This window comes from Agelaius tricolor, unplaced genomic scaffold, assembly GCF_023055355.1.
Source record: "Agelaius tricolor isolate 1412-34295 unplaced genomic scaffold, bAgeTri1.0.p SCAF_2, whole genome shotgun sequence".
In the NCBI taxonomy this organism is placed as follows: Eukaryota; Metazoa; Chordata; class Aves; order Passeriformes; family Icteridae; genus Agelaius; species Agelaius tricolor.
Window position 1 is genome coordinate 20,022,990 of NW_027269262.1, and position 24,283 is coordinate 20,047,272.

The window sequence follows — 24,283 nt, forward strand, 5'->3', positions numbered from 1 at the left end:
TGAAAATCAAAGGGGTGATTTTCAAGCTATGGGAAGAGAAATGACTCTCAGCAGAGCAGAGCAATCTGACCAGCAGTTACAGCCTAAAAAAAAAGGTATCATTATATATATATATAAAGCTGGTGACTATCTGGCTTCTATCTGTCTTGGCTAATGCAGTTCAGCTCTGGAGTCAGGAAAACAGGTATTTGGAGATGAGAAAAAACTGCTTCAATTGCAAAGAAATCTTAATGATTTGCAAGATGTCACCAGGATTCTGTCATTCCCTGTACAGATACACATTGATTTTTTATTAACTGGTAGCTAAAAAAATGTAAAGACACATTAAAGATACAGTTACTATAAGTGTTGCATTTCCAATGCTCATTTATATGTGCATGTGACTACTGAATACACAGAATCAGAATGCTAATATTGAAATAGTTCTAAGTAGAAATTTAATATCTAACTAAAGGTCAGTGACCAACACATTACCTACTTAATTTTATTTCAGAAGAAATGCAACGTTAAAACACTAAGAAAGCTTTATTTACTTATCATAGACATTTCCAAAAGGCTGGGCAAAATTTACCTTTTTATACACATTGCAATTTTAAATTTTTACATTTGACACAATTGCACAAAGATCACAGTTAATTAATAAACACCTTTATTAATTCTTTTTCCATGTTTCTGCATAATTATCATCATACATAAGCGATATAGATCAATTTTTTTCAAAAACATACAATCCCACGTATTTAATTTCAACAAAATTATTTGTGACTTCAAGGAAGGAGAAAATACTAGTGATATCACACAGCACACACACACATTTAAAAATCTCTGATGTTTTAATAAGATTCATGAGCAAGATAATTCAGAAAATACAATACTACACTTAAGAGTTCAGATTTTGACCTGACTTAAAATGTACTCCCCCAAAAACTTCAAACTGCAATTATGACAACTGGAATTATGTTCAACTTGCTTTATTAAAAAAAAAAAAAAAAGAAAAAAAGAAAAAGCAAACACCAAAAAGCCTCAGACAAATAAACACAAAAAAAAACCCAAAAAAAACCACAAAACAAAACAAAAAATAAATATAAATCCAAAGTAGATTAACTGAGACTTTTAACAAATTTTTCAGGAAAGTTTTGGATCAGGCTCTAAGTAATTGAATAAGCTAATGTTATTTAGGATTTGAACACTGATATGCTTTCTTTGACACTACTGTTAAACAGCAATTTTTAATTTGTGCGATTTCAAATAATTATTTCAGCATAAATGTAGCTGCAACATCAATCTTGTATTGAAATTAGTTTTAAAACCTCAATTCTAATTAGGGGTGCTTTTAGTTTGGGATATTTACTAGTTAGAAATAGGCAAAATAGCCAGATATACATGGAGGGGATACTTGTGTGTGTACATTTTTGGTTGTGTCAGACAATGAGAAAAAAATATAATCAATTTTAGGAGGAACATTATTGATTTACAGAAAATAGTGCACACAGTTTGAATGGCAATATGTAATTAGGATGAGTCTTTTAGAAGTGATATAATATTAAATATAGTGTACCAATAGAGGTTCAAGGTTGAATTGCTTTAAACACAAATTTCTACCCCACATCAGTAATCATCACTGGACTTGCACACTGGAGATCAGATTTCATGTCTTTATATATTTTGGTAGAAATTCTTTACTCAGAGGATGGTGAAACACCAGAACTGTTTGTCCAGAGAAGTTGTGGATGCCCCATCCTTGGAAGTATTCAAGGGAGTGTTGGGTGGAGTCCTTAGCAGCCTGATCTAGAGAGTGGCATCCCTGCCCATGGGGAGATGGGGGTTGGAATGAGATGATCTTTAAGGGTCCTTCAAACCCTAACAATTCTACCATTCTATGAAATTTATTTTCTAATTATATTTGAAAATTTTATCTTAATTATTTTGCTGATTCCTTGTTCTAGATTCATGTGACATTTTTTACAACAAAGAAAAAAATGTACCACTAAAATGTCACTTTATTAATTAGTTTACATGGCTAAAATATAATCTGAGTTCAAAATATACTGACTTTATGTGCTGCCTAATTTAACAGCAAAGACAGCAGAGCCTGAGTATTGAAGTCACTAACTGAACTCTAACTGCCAGGTCTTCAAAAAAGTAAAGGGGATGTTAGGATTACAGTTCCCAATAGGAGGTAATGGAATAGATTACCAAACTCCTCTTTAATCAACATCTCTTTCTTTTGAATATTTATGTGAGTACTTTCCATGTTTGAAAATCAGCTTTGCCTCATTAACCAAAAGGTGGTTTAGATTGTGGCAACCTGCCACAAAGTAAAAAACTGAACAGGAAAATTAACAGGATACAAATTTCTTGGCAATTGTAAAAAACATTTGAAGATTCTTTTTGAAGATGAATCCTTCAGTAACCCAGTAGACAGATGTGTTGCTTTTTGAAGGTTTTTCTTCTTAGATGCAGTTGCACAAAGCAGGTTGATGGATCAGAACTAGGCCACATACCACTTTCTTTTAAAGAAGGAGAGAGTGTACACGTGTGCCTATGCAAGACAGAAATTTTTTGAGAACAGTTAAATACTAATCTAGAATAATGAGAAAAAATACTGGGTGTTATTAGCTCGGTAAGATACAGTAATATCTCCTTTCATTCTCTGGAATTGGTTCCTCTGCAAAAAGAAACCCCAAAAAAATCAAAAAAACCCAGTAGGTTATATGTTTCATCTAATCACCACAGAAAATTTTACTCTTTTTCTAGCAGTATTCAGAATTCACCCTTCTCTGTAATTTTCTTGGGGTAATTTTTACGTATGCTTTTATTTCCTTATGCTGAGAACATGGAGAAACTGCTTTAATTTCAAGAAGTTGCTAATTAAAACAGCTATTTATTGAAGTTGGTAAATTTTGCACTCATAAATTAAAGTCCATGACACCAGTTTTTTAACACATTTCTCACTGGTCTATATGAACACAATGCCTAGCAACAATAGCCATTAGAAGGAAAAAATAGATTCATATTTGAAAAGGTATCATGTATATGTAGTGTTTACTATTTTCTAGTATTTTGCCTTTGCTAATTCACTTTGAAGGTCTGTCTTTGAACGTGGATAAATAAATTTTACTTCATATTGCTGTACTAATGACAAGTTATCACCACCACCACAAAACAAGGTTGTGTCACCTTCCATATATCAATAAAACAGCTATGTAGCTCTAAATAAAGAACAAAATTTAAAAGTTTGTAGATATGTAACACACTATATGCTCATAATTTTTTAATATGAGTCATCAAAAACAGTAGGAAGAAAACATAGCTTCCTAACATTTGACATTTTTCCATTGCTATTAAACTAAAATACTTTACTATGAAAACCAAAGAAAAATAAGTTTCTGTGGTATGTAAATCAAATAAACCAAAACTTTATAGCATTTAACTAGAGCTGAAAATACAATTCTGTGTAATCTGTGACTTTATAATGTAGCAAACATATCCTGCTAGCAGAAAACCTTAATTAGAGCTGAACAAAAAAAATCACAATGAATTGTTTACTCAAAGACCACCTTTAGCCTGAAGTGTGTCTGTGGAAAGATAATGATTTCTTTTGTTGCATTTTGGTTTTCCAAACTTCTGACCTATTAAAATTATCTCCTATAACATAACTGGGAAAAACTAATGGTCATACTTCATACTGAAATAAATTTTTAGGTTTATAAAATATGGTTTCTTGCATGTCTGAACTACACAGAATGGTAGGTTTTGCCAACAGATTCATGGACCAGAGATAAGAATTCTGGAAAATTCTTTATAAGTTTATGGGGTCATTGAGTCTACATGTAACAGTACCACTTGAAAGTCCATGAACTCTAAAAGTGATTGGATAGGGATAAAAGTAACAAGAAAACTTCAGACACTTCAAAGTAAAACTGTAAATATAAGGCAAAGTAACATTCTTTTGTCCTTTTGAAGATTGTGAAGAAAAATCATTTTGTTAGACAAGACCTGACCTGCATCACTTAAAAGAGAATACAGTTTGGCACATGATGGTCCAATTGCTGAAGAATTCCCAGTCAGTTTTCTTAATTTTAATTTCCCAGGTACTTTTAATAAAGTGGCCTTTAATGTCCTAAGACATTTTGGATACTACTGCTACCAAAGACTAGGGAGGCTGTATATTATGCTCAAACAGCCATTTTAACAATGTTGTTCAGAAATGTTCAAACATTTCTGGGAGTCCATGTTTGAGAACTTGCCCCTAGCTGGCTTTTACTTTTATTTTTCTAAATCATTGAGAAAAAATATGTATGCTCAGATTCCATTCTCACAAAAGTCAGTATATAGAGTGCGCATCTGGGTCTTGGATGTGCTTGTGGTTTATGCAGCTAAATACATCCTAACAGTATCATCTCACCACACTTTACAGTATTCTTCATGCCTTGTGCTCAGGAGAGAAATATTAGACAGATGAAAAGAATTTTTCTAATATAAATAATTCTTGAAAATATTAAGAATTTTCCAGCTCACTAAATACTTTCTCAATTGATTTCCAGTGGAAGTCAATGCAGTATATTTTATATCTAAGCATAATTATATTTAAATTTAAATATATATTTAAATTTAAATTATATTTAAATCTATTTATACTTATACCGATAGCCCTTATTATGAGTTGATTTGCTAATATGCAAGTGTATAAATCTAGATTAGTGGTGGTTGGCTTTTTCATTCACACCTACTACTGAACTAAAGAACTACTTTCTTCATTTCAGAAATGCTAGCATCCATTCCCAATTGATGTGGTTAGACACTACAATCAAGTTAAGGGCTCTGTTTCACTTTTTGAAGTTGTTTTTAGTCTTGCTTCTTTCAAAGACACATTTTATTTTGGCTATTTTTTCTCTCAGATTTCATTGGTTGTTCATCCAAGTGGACCAATTAATTTCAGGAACTTTTCTGCTCAAATTTACTTTACATGCTATGGCTTCTATTGCTCAGAAATTGTTCTATTTATTTCTACAAGTTGTTTTTTATCTTGACTTCTCTCAAGCCTACACATTCTTCGGGCACTATATAATCAGATTTCTCTAATTTGCCTCTTTCTGTGGTAATTTGCTTCTTCTCTCTGAAGTTTTATTTCATAATATTCATTCATCAATTCCTTAGTTGCTGCTGTCCAATAAATATCAGCATGTGACTACTTTTTCCTCAAGGCTCTCTCCCCATGAGTTTTCTGGTATGTTTTTTTTCTTTGAGCAATGAGACTACCTATAACCCATGTGAATCAGTTAAAACAATTTAAAAGAATTTGTTTTACCTAAGAGCATTTCCTTTGATCAAGTTTCAAAGCATAGGAGTTTTACATTTGTGCATCCATGGCAAGAACACCCATCAAATAATCCATATCAGACTTTGTAAAGAAAGGTTTTAACTTTAACAGGTTATAGATGCTTGTTTCTTTAATACCAGAGTCAATGAGTATCAAATTCACAGGCAACCCTGACAAGGGGAGAGAAACGATGCATCTGACTCCATCTTATCAGAAGGCTAATTAATTACTTTACTATACTATATTATTCTATTCAATATTACACTATATTACATTACATGTAAACTGAATCTGCCAAGCACTCAACTCTCTACACCACTGGACAGAATCCTGTGACTGTCAGCTGAGAGTCCCGATATGTCGCAGACATCTTTTCACTAAAAATCTTTTCTTTAGGATTTTTCTTTCTGAGAAGCTAAGAGGCTTCAGAGACAGAATGTAAACAATGGTTATCTGCTGCTGTGGAATGCAACAGGTCTACCTGTGATTGGCCCATCTTAGATGTTTATAATTAATGGCCAATCAAAGACTGAGCTATCTCGGACAGAGTCCGAGAGAGCTGCCTTTGTTATTATTCTTTTCTTTTCTATTCTTAGCTCAGTTAGATTCTGAGAAAACCTGTGCTTCTTTTTCTTTTTAGTATACTTATAATCTAATATATATATATATCATAAAATAATAAATCAAGCCTTCTAAACATAAAGTCAACATTCTCGTCTCCTCCTTCAGCTGAAAACCCCTGTGACCACGGTCACACCAATACACACACACTTGGCCCTGATAGGCCAAGGAAACAAAATACCATCACTTTGGGTAAACAATCTCCATGTTGCATTCTACTTTGGCACAAACACAAGCACAGCAAATGATAAGAATTGTTTTTCCTTTCTCTGACATTCAGAGAATGTGAAACCCAGAAATATTCTTGGGAAGAATTATGCCTTGCTTTTCTCTGTGAAGAGAAATGTGGCGACAAATTAGCATTTCAATTCAAGCAGTTCTACAGCACAAAGTCCTAGTAAAGTGGAGGTTTCCAAGTAGTGATTCTTTCAAAGAGTTTCCAACATGTCCATGCTTTCTTTACCTCAACTGCAAAGTCTTAAGAGTGACTGTTCACTGGCAGTAGGCTTTCCTATCTTCGTATACAGCCTAGGCCTGTCTGTCAGGGTAGAAGGGGGAAGAAGAGAAGCCTCTGGGGTGACCTTAATGTGTCTTTTCAATATTTAGAGGAGCCCTGTAAGAAGGATTAAGTCTGTTAGTAGGACCTGTTGTGACTGGACAAAGGGTAACAGCTTTAAACTAGAAGAGGGTAGATTCAGATTTGATACAATGAAGATATTTTTGTGATAAGGATAGTGAATTATTTCAACAGGTAGTCCAGAGAGGTGATGGATGTGCCACCCTTGAAAACAATGAGAAGACAGAAGCAAGGAAACCATCTTCTTTAAAGGGTGGACTTCTTTTTTAACATGAGGACGAAGGAATACACAGGGCACAGGGATTATCTTTTCAAACAGATTAAAATCTATTGTGGGACAAAAAAGATAAACTCTAAAATGTATTGCTCAAAGGAATTTATCAATGTTTCCACAAAAGCTGAAAATTACGGTACTGAGTACAACAGGTCAGCAACTGTTCTCTGCCTGTAAAGCCAAATAATGAAATTGAGCTTGTCTTCATATAGTTACATACCTTTCTCTCCTACAACAGACAGACATAAGTAATTCATGTTACAAGCTGGGGATAGCCCCTGTCCTATGCTGGTCACTGAAATCATGCCTGGGCACCATTTCAGAGTGCACCAATTTGACAGAGACTAAAATCACCCCAGGGTGAGTGCAAGCAGAGCAGCCATGGAGGGGCATGCAAAGTAGTGCCCCCAGAGTGTTAGTCCTGTTTCCTTGGTTTAGTCATACCTGAAATGTCTGAATCTGGGGTCATTAGTCTGGAAAGGAATGAGCTACTGAAAAAATGTAATAACCTGATGCAAGTAGCTCATGCTGGATTCTTAAAGCTCTGTTTTCCAGAATACCTATTATAGGGCTGTATCTCAAAGTAATGGAGCAGGAGGAATGAGATAGTAAATATAAGCACCAGAAAGTATTCATGGTTATATGTTTCTCTGAAATATTTAAGAGTGTGTTAGATTTCAGCTTAACATATGTTCTTATGTTTTATACTGTGATTCATCTATAATCTGAGCACTCTTGAGTCAAACATGATGAATCTTCAAATTTGAGACCAATTTTTTGCTCAGGCCTTTTTTTGCTCAGGACAGAATGATTGTGATCTACACTATAGAGGTGGTAGCTCATTTTTCAAAATGTTAGATATGGTTCCAGTGACATATTCACTCCAAATTGTATTATTTTCTAACATTAGTCTACATGTTAAACAAACAAAACAACCACAAAGGGCTGTCACTCTGTTGTCTATCATCTTCCAAATGAAGTGCTTTTATACACTTATTATCTTCACACCAGTAGGATTTTTTTGTTGTTGTTGTTGTTTATGAGATTTAAATTAATTGAAACCTGAGCCTTAGCTTCATTTTTCTTGTAGCTGTGGAATCCATGAGACTCTGTGAACTGATGAAATAGCTCTTTAAAAAGCATAGATAGCTTTAGAAAAGGTAGACACTAAACCCATGGACATGAATGGGACGTCAGTGAGAAACCAGCTTTGAAGTATGGGTATAAAATGTTCACAAGAACTCATATTGCTAATTAACCTGAGTCCTGAAATAAGTATGAAAATATATGATCAGCCATTTCATATTTCACTGAAGTGGAGTGAACTCATTCTGTGAATAAACAGACTTGAAATTATACTGATTATATTGACTTGGAATTATACTTATTATACACCTATAAGAGCACTACATTTAGAACAGTGGTTCTAAATGGAAACTCTAAACTGGAGTCTATTTTCTGGGAATAAGCAATAATAACTGGAAAGTGAACAACAGGTACATCATGTAAAGCTAAGATTACAATTATGGATGTTCTTATGAGTTGCTAAATGTTGATTCTTTCATTTTTGTTCACTGTAAGAGAAAATGAATTTAGAATTGTCACACTGAAGAAATAAGTTATTTTATTAACAGCTGCTCCATAGGCTCACTGCCAAACTACAAGTGAAGCTTAATAATGACAATGGAAAATGCTGCATGCATAAAGATAAACGTCCTCCAGTCAGTTTGTTCAGAAGACTGAAAACCATGAGGTGATGCATGAAAATGAACATTCATATTTTACTCAACAAAAATATTCTAGTTTTTGGTAAAGTGTCACATTCAACAACATGACAGAACATACTCAAATGTGGGAATAAAAGTGCTAATTAAAACTTCTCTTCCTTCAGTCTTACTGTTATTTCATTAGTTTTCCCTCAATCCCTTAAAACATCAAATGCCTTTCAACACAGCTGAACAATTAAAATATTCACACTAGGAACTCCTGAACAAAATATATTTCAACTCACAGTACCACACTAAATTAATAACCGAGAGAGTTTTTTCTCACAAAGCACTTTAAAGGTTGTCACCACGTTATAATTTGGGGCACTAAAACAGGGAAACATGAAAATTTGTAACAAAACTAAAAATTGCAATTCATAGGTTTCTGGAGATCTGTAACCATGAATATTGTCAATTGTATGCAACTCTATTCCAGAGAGTGAGAGAATCTCATGGGTCTTTTTGGATGTGAAAAATACTCATCTGCAGACTCGGTAACTCATCCCATCTCCACCTTTTATTTCACAATGATCTAGATGCTCTTTGAAATGCGAGAATGTGAAAACTTAAAAATCTGTTTAATTGGAAAAATTACTTGTCCATGTAATCACCTGTAGAGCTTTAGAAATAATTAATAGTAGCAAAATATTTTGGCTAATGTAGCCCAGTTCTTCCACAGCAGAAAAATACTGATCAAAAATAATAGAAGAAAAAAATCTTCATTACCGTAAGGGCTTGGTTTAGTTTGGTTTGGTTTGGTGTGGGTTTTTTACCACATTTAAGCGATTTTTCAATAATACTAAAACCAATGTACAAGAGCTTTTTGCAAAGAATTTACCTCATCTTTCCAGCTGGTATAACTGACATTCAAAATACATGTATTGTAAATACTTCATTGCTTATCAGTGTTTTTAATTTATTCCTTTTTGTGTCATTGGCTTCACTGCTTTTAGTATTTCTCATAGTAGCATAGTCCACTTCCCAACACAGAACAGGAGAGATGAGGAAAACTAACTTTTGATCACTTTTGACTCTCCAAAGGGAGCATTTGTTTTCATTCTATTGAAACAGATTTTACTCATGGTTGAGTAATATCAGTGTTGTAGGCATAATCCACCTTTTTCTGCACAAACATGATTAACAGGATATATAGAAAGAAGAAACCTCCAGGAAGATTCTGTAAGGAGTTCAATTTTGCGCAATTGGATTAATAATGATTTCTATATTTAAAAAATATAGTGGAAGAAAAGTGCTTGCAACAGAAATTGCATGTTAGATATTTGTTCACTGCCTCCAAATTTGTTCAACCAGCAGAAGTAGGTAGTAATTCACTTTATAAAGTACACGAACATTTTCAGAAATGAAGCCATCAATAACTGACAAGATCCAGAAAAAAAAAATAGTTACAGCTGTAGGAGGAGAATTTTTTTTTAATAATAAAGCTTTCATTTTGCATCTAAAGTCTGGGTCAAAAAACATGAGATAGATAGAGTTCTGCCTCACACATGTACCAATTTTAAAATCTAAAAAGGTGGATGGATATTCTACTCTAACCCAAAGTGGTTTGTGTTATATAACATATAAAAAAACCTTCAAGAAAGTGGATTTTCAGTATCAACAAAGTAATTGATAAGGAGAAAGATAAGGAAAACTTGAAATGATTTCAAATTCAAAGGAGTTTGAAGATGGAGTAAAATGGTAAATTTTTGAAATTCTAGCCATTGTTGCAAAATTCTAATTGAATACTATGTGACATATCTTTTTTACAAACTATCTTCTTGACATTTCTTAATGCTAAACATGCTTTTTAAAGAATTTTCTATTGGGATGCTTTGCAGTCAACACCAAAAATCAAAGAATGAAAGATGTGCTAGAAGCAACAGGTTCTGCTCAAAGTCTGAAAGAGTGTAAAACATTACCTATCTCACTTTGTCCCCAGAAAAGTCTACATAGAACTTCTAATAAAAAAGAAGTAAAAAAAAAGTTAAAAAAACACAGAAAAAAAACAAAAAGAAACCCCAAAAAAATCCCCCAAAACCAACAAAAAACAAACAAAACAAAAAACCCCTCAACACACACACCAAAAAAAAAACAAACCAACCAACCAAACAAAAAAACTAACTAAACCAAACCAAAAACAAAGGGAAAAAACCAAAAAAAAAACCCAAAAAAACAACACAATTATTACAACAATAACTTTGTCTCAACTTTCAGGAATATAATTTTACAGTAGGAACAGTGCTCTTTTCTAGGAAAATTCTAAATTTTACAGAACTTATTGATTCCTGCACTAGGAAACAAATGACAAGTCTTAAATACAAAGAGAAATTTATTCTTCAACACAGGAAAAAGACTCCCTGATGTTATATAGCTTTTTTAATTGCATATTTTGCATATATATATATGACTTTCCCTATAATAAGAGAGTAGGAAGAGATGAAGTCCTTTGATACTTGTCATCTGTCAAATAATTAAATATTTGCTTTCAATGAATGTTAATATTGCTTCTCTTGTTGACACTACATTATTTTATATTCATTATTTTTCACTACCAAATATATTAAATGAGAAAAAAAAATGTTTTCTTATGAGAAAAGATACTTCTTCCAGAAAAAATTGTTATGGTCTTTGGTATTTTGGTTAGAAAAAGAGTTGTTCTTTGAAAGCTACAGCATTAGAAATAAGAAGTTTCACGAAAATACTGCAACTTTGTTCTTCCTCATGACCATTCGCTTAAAAATTTCTTTCCAAGTTTTGCATGGACCCACAAATGTCACTGAATATGTCAAACCCCCATATTCCTTTCATTTCCCTCTTCGTATCAGTTAAAATTATCATGTGGCTCTCTTCAAAGCTGTGTGTTGAGTTTCTTGATGGCCTATCCCCTAGCAACTGGTGACTTTAATATCTGACCATGTATCCTTTGTCCCTGATTTACTGATCTTATGTCTCCATACGATTTTGTTTATCATCTCCCTCTTTACTTGTTGCCTTTGGCACTGCAAAAGGTCCTTGATTGGATGGACTTAATGAATAAGCAGCTTACACTCACATCATGGTCTTCACTCTATGAATAAAATACTAACAGAAGTATAGATTTATTTTTCTTTCATTTTTTTTTCAGAACTTTGCTTTGCATTCTGTTCATATATCATTGGGAACATTACAGATAAAACAGAAAAGTAGTTTGATGAATGACCCTTAAATATGATTTTAATCAATATTCACACTTGAGTACCTATTGGAGAAGCCTCTGGATCGCACTCTCAAGTGGTCTCCCAGCTCTTAACTGTGAGCAGGTTAAGTAATTTTGGTCATACGTTTTTAAATACATGCACACATAGCTGTGTAAACATTCACACAAAAACCTTTAGAGTCAGTTCTGTAGTAGAGGTGATGCTAATTACAGAGGTGTGCCATTGGCACCAACTGGCAACACGTCAATGCATTGACAGCAAAAGGTGGAGAGTTGTTTGAGAGAGGTTACCTGCCCTCCAGGAAGAATGGATGTCTAAGCCTTCTTATTCTGACAGGAACTTTTTTCATTGTTAATTTTTCTTCTTCACCTTTTCTTTCTTGAAATAAACAAAAGGTAAAAAATTAGATAAACAAGAATGAGTCCCAAAGATGGCCATCTAAACACCCAAAATTCTGAGAACTTGAAATAATTAAAACCAAATACATGAGTAGACAGATCTAGGTACATTTTTAGTATGTGAAAATGTAAATACTATGGAATTCTGAGGGTTTGTCTTAACAAACCCAACTATGAAAAATACTCAAATTATTATCTTAAATATTTTAAATACTATACAGAATTAATGACAACATCACTTCTTTAGAAATGTTTTGGAAATCACCTTCAATAAAAATAAAAGACATAAATTCTGTTATCTTTAGTATCTTTGTAAATGTAAGAAGTGTACAGAAATTTAAGTCTCTAAGTCTTCATGACTCAGAATGAGGGTTGGTGTATAAATGCAAGCAACTATTGTCATTAAATTTCACAGTAGACCTCACTGCTCACATGCAATATATGCTTTTGCTTCAAGAAAGAAAACATACTTTTCCATTTTTCAATAGATACTTTTCCAAGTTTAAGATATTGCCATATATCAAACGAACCTCATCAACAGTCTGAATTATTTGATCTCTTAGACCATCACAACTTAGGATCAACATAATTTGGCACATATTTATGTAAGTTTCTATTAAAAATTTAAAGAAATAATACACTAGAGAAATTCACCCCTTATTCACTAGGTTGCAGTTTGACTGATAGTCAGATATTCCATTTTCTCTGAAGTTCTGAACTTCTCTTTTAAGTAGGATGGAAAACCTCTCACACAAATTTATCTATTAAAAATTAGGAGCCTTCCAAGGGACACCTCATAACTGATCCAGGAATCAAGCTGGTGAATAAATGGGCAAATTTCAGAGTCCAAATGAAGAGAAAATGAAGCATTTTTCTTAAATTATAGATTGTGATATAAATGGCCCAGAGAAAGACAGATTAGATATAAAATGTATATAGAAATGTCTAAGATTAGAATAGGAATTGGAAGGGGTTACAATTTCATGATTTTAAGTAAGTTTAGAAAAAGAAGTAGCTAGCACCAAGGAACTAGGCATTCGCTTTCTTTTTTTTTTCCTATTCCACTGAAGAAATACTATTAGATTTCAGGTTCACAAACCAGGTCTGAAATCACCAATTTTTTCTTTTCCTCTGACTGTAGCAAAATTGCCTCCAGAGCTCTGTAATGTTAGGTGTTAATTATGTGCTGCAATGCAGTACATACTCTGAAAAGCAATATTGCCTTTGTCATCTGTGACTGATTACCCAATTCTGCCTGTGTTTGAAAGAAGTTATTTCCTGAAATTTGCTTTGTAATTCAGTTCGTGTGTCTGCTCATTAGTTTCTTTCAAGCTGTATCATTTTGCATACTTTATCACACAGACACCAGAAATGTAATGCTAGGAAATGTTTCACTGAAATACACTTGGTCGGCCCTGCTTTTGATCAACAAGCTTTTCCTTGGCCACAGCAGATGTGAAGTAGTGAGCACTGTATCATGAGTCCTGAACAGTGAGCAAAGCATACCTCAATTTAGCTTCAGAATTAATAATTTTTTGCCACTTCTTCAAGAGAAATTAGCCTACTAGCCCTGCACCCCAGTGTAGGTGTCTGCCTCGAGTACCTGCAGTGAGTTTGGTGCGGTGATTTTTCAAGCTCAGCTGTCAAAAGTAACTGATACTCTGTCTGTAAGTAAATGTGTGTGTGTTTTACTTCTGCACTGAGTCTTCAGCTCTTGATCATGAATCACTTCAAGTCTAGTGATTGTTTTGTACCTGTTTACTCTTTCAGGCTTGTCTTAGGAAGAAAACCCTAGAGGCATTATTTGATCTTAAAGGTTACATTTCCCGCCATGAAACCCAAAGATGAGCTCTTTCAGATTACATTACTACTCCTGTTTGTAGTCCTTTAGTACAGCAAGCTGGGGCTAAACAGCTAATAGGCAGGAACAAACAATTAATTTAGGGAACCAGTTTGGGAATACTTGTACTACTGGATATGCTAAAAAAAACAGTTCAGGATTTTTGCTAAGAAAATAGCAGAGACTTGAAATTTAATTCAGGGAAATAAGTGCATCATGCCACAGAGGCCTCACTACAAGACAGGATGAATTACTTTCTCTTGGAATATCATTTTCATTCCATTACCGGAGAGCCAAAGGTGGTATCTATATGTAGGCTGCAGACACTTAATTCTGGGAAAATTAACCTACTTATGAAATCAAGAGCTAAAACTAGTTTCCTAACTGAAGTTTTTTCCTTCAGGACTGGACAATAAACTTCTTGAGTAATGATCAAAATCTTCAATTACCTCTAGTTTGAAGTTTAGATTTAATAAACAATCAGCGTAGCACAGATTTTGTTTTTTTTTTCCTATCTATTCCTCTTTGAATAACTACTATATTTAAACCAAAGGTGTGACTTACACCAAAACAGATGTACCCTTAGCAACTAAAGCTAGGAATTTAGCAATGTCTCACAGTACCTGAATACTCAGTAATACACTCTAACACAATGGCTTCTAGACTATTTTGCATTGCAAGGTATTTTGTTTGTTTATTCTGAGGTCTAACTGTAAATGTCACCCCAATACAAAAGACTTCTATTGTGTCTATCTCTAGCATTATTTTCCATTTAACTATGCTACCAACTCCAACAATATAATGATGTACTCCATAGCTCCTGGGAGGGAAACACAGAGAACATACAAATGTTCTATGCAAATGAGTTACATACCTAAAGATAAAGGAACTTTAACATGAGGATGGTTAGTGTCAATTGTTAGAGCATAGGCTACTAAACAGCAGGATTTCTGCAAAATTTGAAGTAACACCCAGTAGCTGTGATCAAATTTTGGCACTGAACAAGAAGTTCAGGGTGCTTATTTGCTCTGTTTCCACTGACAGTTTTACAGCGTGGTCCACAGCCGCAAACAGACAAAATAAACTTCACAGTTATTATGATCAGACATATTCCTAATTAAGTCTGGGGACCCATGAACTTAACACTGGCCTGCAGCCCACAATTGTGAAAGGAAGAACTACCTGCCTACATTTGTGATGGACTAAATATAGGCTGAATAAGAATTCTGCCTACATATATAAAGGACATTATACTAAGAATATTGCATATGGATTTTACAACACTGATTTGTCCATAAACACAAACGCTATTCACAAGCAAAGTATTTCAAGAGTTCCACCTCAGCCTAATGCACTTACCTTTTATATCTGCCAGAAATGAACTATTAAACACAATCATTCAATACATCAAGAACTTTCAACTCAAAAGATCATGAATATCATCATTTACTGAAGGTTTCTGAAGGCTGATAACTTCAAAATGTCTTTTTTCAATATAGCAGAATATTCAAATGCATTTGTGAAGCTATAGTCAACATACATGTATTTATGAATTTAGGTAGGCTCCTATGTGAGTGTCTAATACCAGGTCCTTTCTCCCATTCAGCTGATTGATTGATTGATTATTGTGTGAATCAATGCATGAAGGTAACCAGGGTGACCACCAAGGCACAACTGAAAAGCAGAGAGCAAATTTCTTTCATTGCCTTGCTAAAAGCGCTGGACAGCAGAGACACTCGGGCACACAGGCTCCCTTAGGCTCATTTCATCCCAGCCCTGAGCAGAGGCTGGGAGGGGGGGGACTCACTGCTTGCCCCATTGTATCAAAAAACTTCTGTGCTTTTTACAAGCTCTGGGCTTTTGTGTTTTCTCTCCCAGCAGGAGGCTCAAGCCTGTCTGTGAAAATGCCTCTCAAGTATCTGATAACATTTATGTTATCTCTGCAGAAATTCTACTTCTCAAAACAGACAGAGGATAATCAGCAATAGGCACAATATGTGTTTTCTCACACTGATATTCTTAGCCCTCCTAGCTGCAAGGCCCCTTTGAATGAAACCTCCTCACCAAATCTTTCCATTTTAACGCTTTCCTCCCAACAGCTGTATCAGCAGTAATCTGGTTACTATTGCAGCACAGCTGATTCCACTACAATGGCACACAGGCAAATGAATACTTAGCCTTTAATAGCTCTCCAGGTGCAGATCTTAATAGTAGTTGTGTGTATTTAATTCTAGTTCTGTAAATCCAGCAAACTGAAAAGCTGAAACTGTGAAAAGCTGAAATCTGCGTATAAAAATCACCTGTTCTTGCTTCTGAACAGTCCATGAAGAAAGAATGTTTTTACTTAAAGCAGCACCCCAAAATAGTGAAAAAAGTTCAAATGTATGCACAGAAATAGGAAAAAATTCCAGTTTACCAAAAATTACATAATGCTACTACGTACAAAACACTTTTGAGAACTAGTAGATATAATGACTTTATTATCAAGCTATGAATATTCATTGAACTTTACTCTCAGGTATTTTACATGGATTTTAATTACTTCATTCTATAGTGACTGAAGAGAATATAAAAGTCTTATTCAAATCTAAAACCACATATTTTGCAGATAATTGCTAGAATTCCATGGATATTCCAACAGATATTGTTCTATATGCAAATTTTAAGGATATAACTTTGATTTTGGCTAAAAATACAAGGTTTAATAACAATATTTTCTGTAAATACTGTTCTAGTTCTGTTCTTTAAGACAGTAGATACAGAAGTCACAAAAAGTACGGGTTGGAAATTACTTCAGGAGGTGTCTTGTCCAACCTCCTTCTCATAGCATCATCAGGTCTGAGGGCAGAACAGATTGCTCAGCACTTATCCAGCTTCATATTGACATCTCCAAGGACAGAGTCTCAAGTACAAAATCTCTGGAACACTTGTTTTCCTGCTTGATATCCTTGAGCAGAAAAGGTTTTCTCTTCCATTCAGTCTAAGATTTACCTGTTTCTTCTAGTGCCTACTGCTTACCATTCTCCCACCATGTACCACAGTAAAGAGCCTGGCTTTGTCTCTGATTAACTCCTTACAGCTGCTGAGAAGCTGCTGTTGGCTTCATCTTGGTGTTACCTCTTCTCCAGAATGAGCAAGTCCCAGTGCCTCTGCCTCTTCTCCCGGGGAAACTTCTCCATCCCTGACCAGTTTAAGGTCTCTCTGCCAAGCCTGATTCAGTTTGTCAGTGGCTTTCCTGGGAGGGACAGGGATGGGGGCATCAAGATGGGATGCAGTACCTAGATGTTATCTCATAGGTGCCAAGTAGAGCAAAAAAGTTCTCAGTGTCCTGGCTGTACCCCTGCGAATACTGCCCAGGATGCAGTTTGTTGTCCATTTTGGTAGCCAGGGCACGCTGCTGGCTCATATTCACCTTCTGTTGGTCAAGGCCTCCAGGTCCCTTCCAGCAGAACAGCTCCCAGACAAATAGGCATGAGCCTGTGCTGTTGCACTGGTGCTCCACAGGGGCAGAGCTTCTCATTTTTCACCTACTTGGTAACTGTGCTATCCGGAACCCCCTCCAAGTCCCTGGTAACACTGTGAAACTGGATATGTCATTTTTGTACTCTATGTGTCACCAGCATCACCTGTTTATCACTGTCCTCTGAGGCCAATAATCTATAACAAATTTTACCCCTCTTTCTGTCTAGCAATCCAGACCCTACAATGAAAACCTAGATTAAAGAATAATTGTTGAGATGGTGTTGAAAGCCCAGCTAAAGTAAAGGAAAATTGTACCTCATGCTCCCCCCTCACCCACTTATGAGCTTATGCTGACACTGCAGTCATGTACACATCACAGCTTCTGCAAAGTGATGAAACACTCATCCAGTCATCACCTAGGTGAAAAATATGATCAATTTGATGTTTATATAGTACTTGCAAAATTTGGAGAAGAGAAGAAGCAAATTTACAGCTCACAATGCCCTGAAGTAGACAATGAATTAAAAAATAGCCCAAGTCTGTGGGGGTTTTGTTAGGTAGTTTGTTTTGTTGTTCTGTTTTGTTTTGATGGTGTTTTTTGACATTGCTTGTAACAGGACACAGGCAATGTGATAGGCTAACAGAAAGGACTTGGGACTCATCAAGTTTCACCCAGACTTTTCAGTGTGTGTCAGAAGATTTATTTTTGGCTGCACTAGCAGTTATCTAATGACCAGCTCACTGTTATTTTTCTTTAGCTTTTGTTTAGATTTGTACAGTTGTGTGATGTCGAGCCTATTTGTTGTCAGCAGTTATTCTGAGAACAGATATCTACGATGCTGATAAAATAGAATATGGAAGAAAACCAGCATGAGATTACAGCAGGGGATCTGAATTTACAGGCACACAGTGTCTACAGGGTTTTAAACAATTCACCAGGAGATAATCAATGGTAAAAGGAAGGCACCCTTGGGAGACTTGCAGCACCAGTCTCCATAAAAAAATCACATCACAGATGGTATATTTGAATATAATGTGGACTTACACACCAATAAATATCAAGACATCTTGTGCTAGCAAAAATAAAGTGCCCTCCAATATGTCCTGCAGTGAGGAGATCTAACGGCATCATCATATTCCACTCATGAAGAACGTAGGATGATGAAAAAGCCTCCCCAGACTGATGGCTCACACCCAAGTGAGATGGAATTGAGAAGAGAGAAAGAAAAATTCACTAGAAACTTCATGTACATCTGTTTTTAACGTTACATAATTTGACCGTGAAATACTGTTATCACTGTTAGCAAACTATTAATAATCCTTTTTTATACTAAACTAATTATAATTCTTTTTTATAGAGATAAGATTTTAATTCTAATTATAAATTCTTGTGTTTGCATTGGTGCAAACAGTGTTTTTTAAAAAAGATTTTGAATATAAAAAATTTATGAGAATTCCAACAACCTATTCTACAAGTTGAATGGACTGAATTGACAACACTTGTTTTTGTTATTATTTTCCCCGCAGCAAGGATCTTTTACACCATGATGTTCTTCTTTTTAACTGAAAAAACTAAGCACACATCTGTGTCTGTAATTGCAGTGGTTTTGCATTCAAATGCAAAACAAAAGGAGGCAAACAAATCTGTTTTTTTCCTTGACTGGGATACAGAATGCTATGGTTGTATACAATTGTAGGATCAATGTAGAATGTTGACCAGTTGGAGAAGAAAATAAATGAAACATATTCACTGTTTAGTCCTTTAGATGGCTATAATTTTCTACTTTTCTCCTCACTTTAATCTAGAATATATCTGCAGCATAACAATTAAATTCAAAATCAATTTTCAGCATATGCAAAATCCAAGCAAAAATGATAAACCAAATTATCCAAAGCTTTATGGAAGATATACCCAGCTTTGGGAAAGAGGACTGTTGACTTCTTTGTGCAATTTATTAAATAATACAACCCATTCCAATTTAGAGTCAGTAGGCAGGATGATAAGAAGCAGCAGCTCTTGTAGTTTTCTTTTATGCTGGATATCAGAAGAATGTGCTGGCTAATGGAGGATAACTGTCCTGCACAACCAATTAGAGCTACAGATTCTAATCACCAAACAAAGTAGCTGAATGTGAAACTATCTGTATTAATGCTGAAGTGTCTTTCATTAGACAGGCACAACCTCATTAAAGAAAAATATTTTTTGCTTGTGTTCCAATCTTTTCTGCAGCACTGGCTACAGTTTCACCAGTCAAAAGAGAATATTTACTGAGCTGTTACCAAATTCATAGTCAAGTAATACAGAAAAATATATCTATAGTCTGTGTATCAGATGTGTAACTACATAATTTGTTTTTAATTGGTTTAGAAGTATGATTACAATTATACTTCTTGAAGAATACTTACAGAGATATTTCAAAATATGCCTGCTCTTCTCATGTTTTAATTTTTTCTACATGTCCTTGTCAAAAAGAAATTAATTTTCTCCAGCAAGTCTGCATATACCCACTTCAGTTAGTGATAAATCAAAGTGTTATCTTTAAGAACACAAAAAAGTTACCCAGATATCAACCATTCATCAGAACAACTTGACACAGCTTAAGAAAATTATTCCCTATACTAAGTCATATATATTGATAACAAGACATAAATAGGTATTAAATCCAGCATCCTAGGTTGAAAATCCTTTTAATGACAAAAAGCACAGCAAATCCTTTAAAGACAAGTACTATAAATGATTGTAGCTGTTTCTCCATTGTAAGTTAGACACATGAACTGTATAGAATTATTTGTGCTTGATTTTTGCACACATGTGAATCCAGTCACACAGAGCTTTTCTGTAAATTTTAGTGCCCATGTTCTCTTGCATTTAGATTTTTATACTGCACTGTAAAGACACTTTTACTTGAAAGATTCTTCTAGTCTCCTCCTTTTTATTCAGTGTTTACCTTGTCTAGGTTAAAAACATTCTGGATTCCTTGGGCAGAGAGTGGTGGTGAATGTATTTCCATACAGTTGGGTCTGGGCATTAGTAGTGCTCCCCAGAGCTCAGCGTATAGGTGAGTCCTGTTAAGTATCTTTATCAATGATCTAGATGAGGAGATCGAGTGCACCCTCAGTAAGTTCACAGATGACATAAGCAGGGCAGAAGTGTTGATCTGGTAGAGGGTAGGAAGGTTTTGCAGAGGGATCTGGACAGGCTGGATCAATAGGCCAAGGCCTATGAGGTTCAACAAGGTGAAGTGCTGGGTCCTGGATTTGGGTCACAACAATTCTTTCAGTACTACAGGCTGGGGGAAGACTGACTGGGAAGTGGCCCAGTGGAAAAGGACCTGGGGCTGCTTGTTGACAGCAGCTGAACATGATTCAGCATGTGCCCAAGTGGCCAAGAAGGCCAAAGGCACCCTGGCCTGTATCAGCAATGATGTGGCCAGCAGGACCAAGGCAGTGATTGTCCCCCCTGTACTTGGCACTGGTGGGGCCACACCTCAAATCCCGTGTCCAGTTCTGGGCCCCTCACAGCAAGACAGACCTTGAGGTGCTGGAGCATGTCCAGAGTATGGCAACAGAGCTGGCAAAGGGTCTAGTGAATGAGCTTCAGAGACTGGAAAATGTGATCTGTTTCAAGACATCTTGGGGTCTTGGAATGTTAGCAGAGGGTGAGTCAGATCTTGCTCTGGTGAAGTGGTACCCAGCCCCCATTAACCCCCAAGACCCACAGCATCTGTCAATCATGGCACACTGGAGACAGCCCCAGATTTGCATAACCCAGTGCCTGAATGGACAAGAGACTGAAAGTCCCTCCTGGGAGGAAGGCACAGGATGGGCCAGAAAGGTTTAAGAAGGGTCACCACAAGGTGAGCATGTTGTCCTTTAACCCTACCTTCATCTTGGAGTTTTACAATGCTCCTAAACCAGGAATTAATAGCTATGTATCTGTTTTTCTATAGCCTTCCCATCTGTCTGGTTTTGCCCCTTTCTTGTCTCTTCTCACAGAACATTAACATCGACTAGGTTAATGGAGGATAACTGTCCTCCATTAAGATATATTTTATAATAAGATTTTCTATATTCAAGATAAGATTTTCTATATTCAATGGGCTCAGTCTATGCTGTAATAAGGGATGTTATGCAGTATTTATTCTTTTCCCAAAGTTCCTTAATTTTCTATAATTTGCCAGTAAATTTTTGTGTATTTTTACTTCTTGAGAATATCTGGTTGGATTTTTCTCCTTTGCACCTATCCAAAGCAAAAGAACTTTGGTTTAGCCCTAGATTTGAGTGATGGGGGTGTAACAGTAAGTCCTATGAAGAGCAGCTGAGGGAGCTGGTTTATTTAGTTTGGAGAAAATCCAAGGCTCAGAGGGTACTTTATCTCTCTCTACAACTACCTGAAAGGAGGTTTGTAGAGAGCTGAGTTTCGGCATCTTCTTCCTGACAGCAAGCAACAGGACAAGAGAACACAATCTCAAGTTGCACCAAGGGAGGTTCAGGTTGGGCATCAACTTCACTGAAAGGGATGGTTCAGCATTGGAATGGATTACCCAGGGAGGTGGTCATCATCCCTGGAGGTGTTCAAGAAATGACTGTACATGGCACTGAGTGTATCATCTAAACCTAATGATTCTACAATTCTATGATTCTACACTTTCACGAAATCAGTGATGTGGACTTGGCAAGACTTACACAGACAATGCATAAACTTACAAGCCCTGCATCAGTCCCCCTTAGGAAATTTGCCATTGGCTGCAAATTACAATGAAAAGTGGAGAGAGAAATCTTACAACATTCTCAAAAAGGCTTTTTAGTCTGTCGAAACTTTACACACAGATTACCAAATGCATAATTTCTGTGAAGACTATGGTTGAAATTTGGGACAGTATCTAAGAAAAATAATAAAGCAAAACTACAAAATTAAGGCAATGGGAAGGGAGAAAGGGTAGATGAGAAAGAGTCTGAAAGGAGAACAAGAGAGAATCTGAGGTTAGAAGAAGTTGTGAAAACACATGAGCAAAGCAGAAAGCAGGACACAGGACCAAATTACAAAGGGGCAGTTGAAGATTAAATAAACCACAGAAATGTGACATCAGTAAGATTCTGTGATTCAAGACCATGTCATGAAAGTGTCAGAAGATAAAATATTATGGAATAATAAGCAAATAAGGATTTGCATTGAGAAGGAGTTGAGAAAATATGAGGGGACTTAAATGCTATCTTTATTTAAGTAAAAATAAATAAGTACATAAATATAAATGGTAGAAATGGTCAGATATGAGAATGGTGCAGAGACAGAAACATTTATTTAAGAAAATGAGTGGCAAATAAAAACAAGTAGCAAATAAAATTGTATACTCTTAAAGGTCCTTAATCTTCATTTTTCCCACATCCTAATAACATGGTTAGCTGTGGTAGGAATTTGCGTCAGAAAACATCCTTGTTTTTGTTGAAAATGTATTTATAAAAGTCACCCATCAAAGTAAGTACCATTCTATTTCAATTATTTATTTACCATATGGTAAAGATTGGATTTCTTTCATAAATATTAAAAACAAACAAACCCAACCAACCAATCAAACCCCAAGAACCTTGATGTGTCAGTTGTCTAGGCAGTCTAGGTCACATTGCAGATTATATTGATTCAGTGCTACAGTCTATTATTTAGATTACTAGACTTCTATGAAGATCATAAAGTGATCATTGAGTTATTAGGTCAGTATATCCCTCCCTAGCACAAATGCTAATCTGAAAGATAGCAGCTGACTTCAGTTCCTTTTTTCCCTTTTGCACCATGCCTTTCCTCAGTTACTCATGCTTAATTGCCAAATTTAATAGAGTCTACTTCATTCATAGTAATTTCCTCAAGTTTAATGGTTTTTATGCAGAGCTACCTGTGCAAGGTATAAAAGAAAAGGATTCCTAGTTACATCTGCTGCTTACAAAATGATAACAATAACCATAAGTTCTAGGAAACTTATAACACCTAAGGAAAGTCATACTTACTCCATACCTGAAATCTTCCTCCCAAGAATAGGTAAGATGATATTGATGATATGTCCATGGAAGAGGAATGAATCATAGATGCTGAATTCCCAGACTGTATCACTAAAAGGGAAAATGGGCTCAGACACAGTTGCAGAATCGGAGACATCCAGTTTCCACCTTCTCTGGGAGAGAAATGATAAAAAAGAAATCAGTTCCAAAAAAAAATCTTAGATCTGCAAGAACATTTTTTATCTGGCCCATCTAAAAGCTACTCCAAAATATAGGATCAAAAATGCACATATCAGAATGAGGGTCTAAGATACACTGTTTCTCTCCATACTATCAGCTATGTTATCACACATGCACTATGTTATTTCCAGCTTCTGTGCAATTCTTTTCTTGTTTGTTCCATCTCGAGTTAAGGCTCTAACCCTTTTCCTTCCCCTTATTAGGCATGTCTGTTTATCTCTACCCGCAAGTCATCTCTACTAACATCATTCTAATGCTTAATATTAAAATCATACCTATAATATGAGTTCATTTTTTTCTACATATTTTTGCCTTTTTTTTTTTTGCAAGCAATAGTAGCAAATTCTCAATGGGTAATTGTGCAGAAACTGTCCATGGTACTTCTTTTCTGCTAGAATGTACATGAATGCTGTGAGAAATGAAGATATTTGAAAAAAAGTTATTTGCCATTTAAGCTATCTTGCATCATCTACATGCATTTATATGAACAGAAATCTTGTGATCTTTATCAAGTATTTTTTAATATATAAAATTCCTCACCAATGCACCAGTAGTAATTGGCCTAACACAGAACCAATACAAAGGAGGAATAGA

General features: G+C 35.3%; 1 long non-coding RNA gene across 1 annotated transcript; it reads right to left on the reverse strand.

Annotated features, from left to right (window-relative positions):
* Nucleotides 1–488: 488 nt before the first annotated feature.
* LOC139600529 (uncharacterized) lies at nucleotides 489–23,616 on the reverse strand. Its single transcript, XR_011682597.1, has 3 exons — nucleotides 23,466–23,616; nucleotides 12,049–12,136; nucleotides 489–2,668 (listed from the first exon to the last, which is right to left on the reverse strand). It is a non-coding gene; the product is annotated as an uncharacterized lncRNA (long non-coding RNA).
* Between the last annotated feature and the right edge of the window lie 667 nt (nucleotides 23,617–24,283).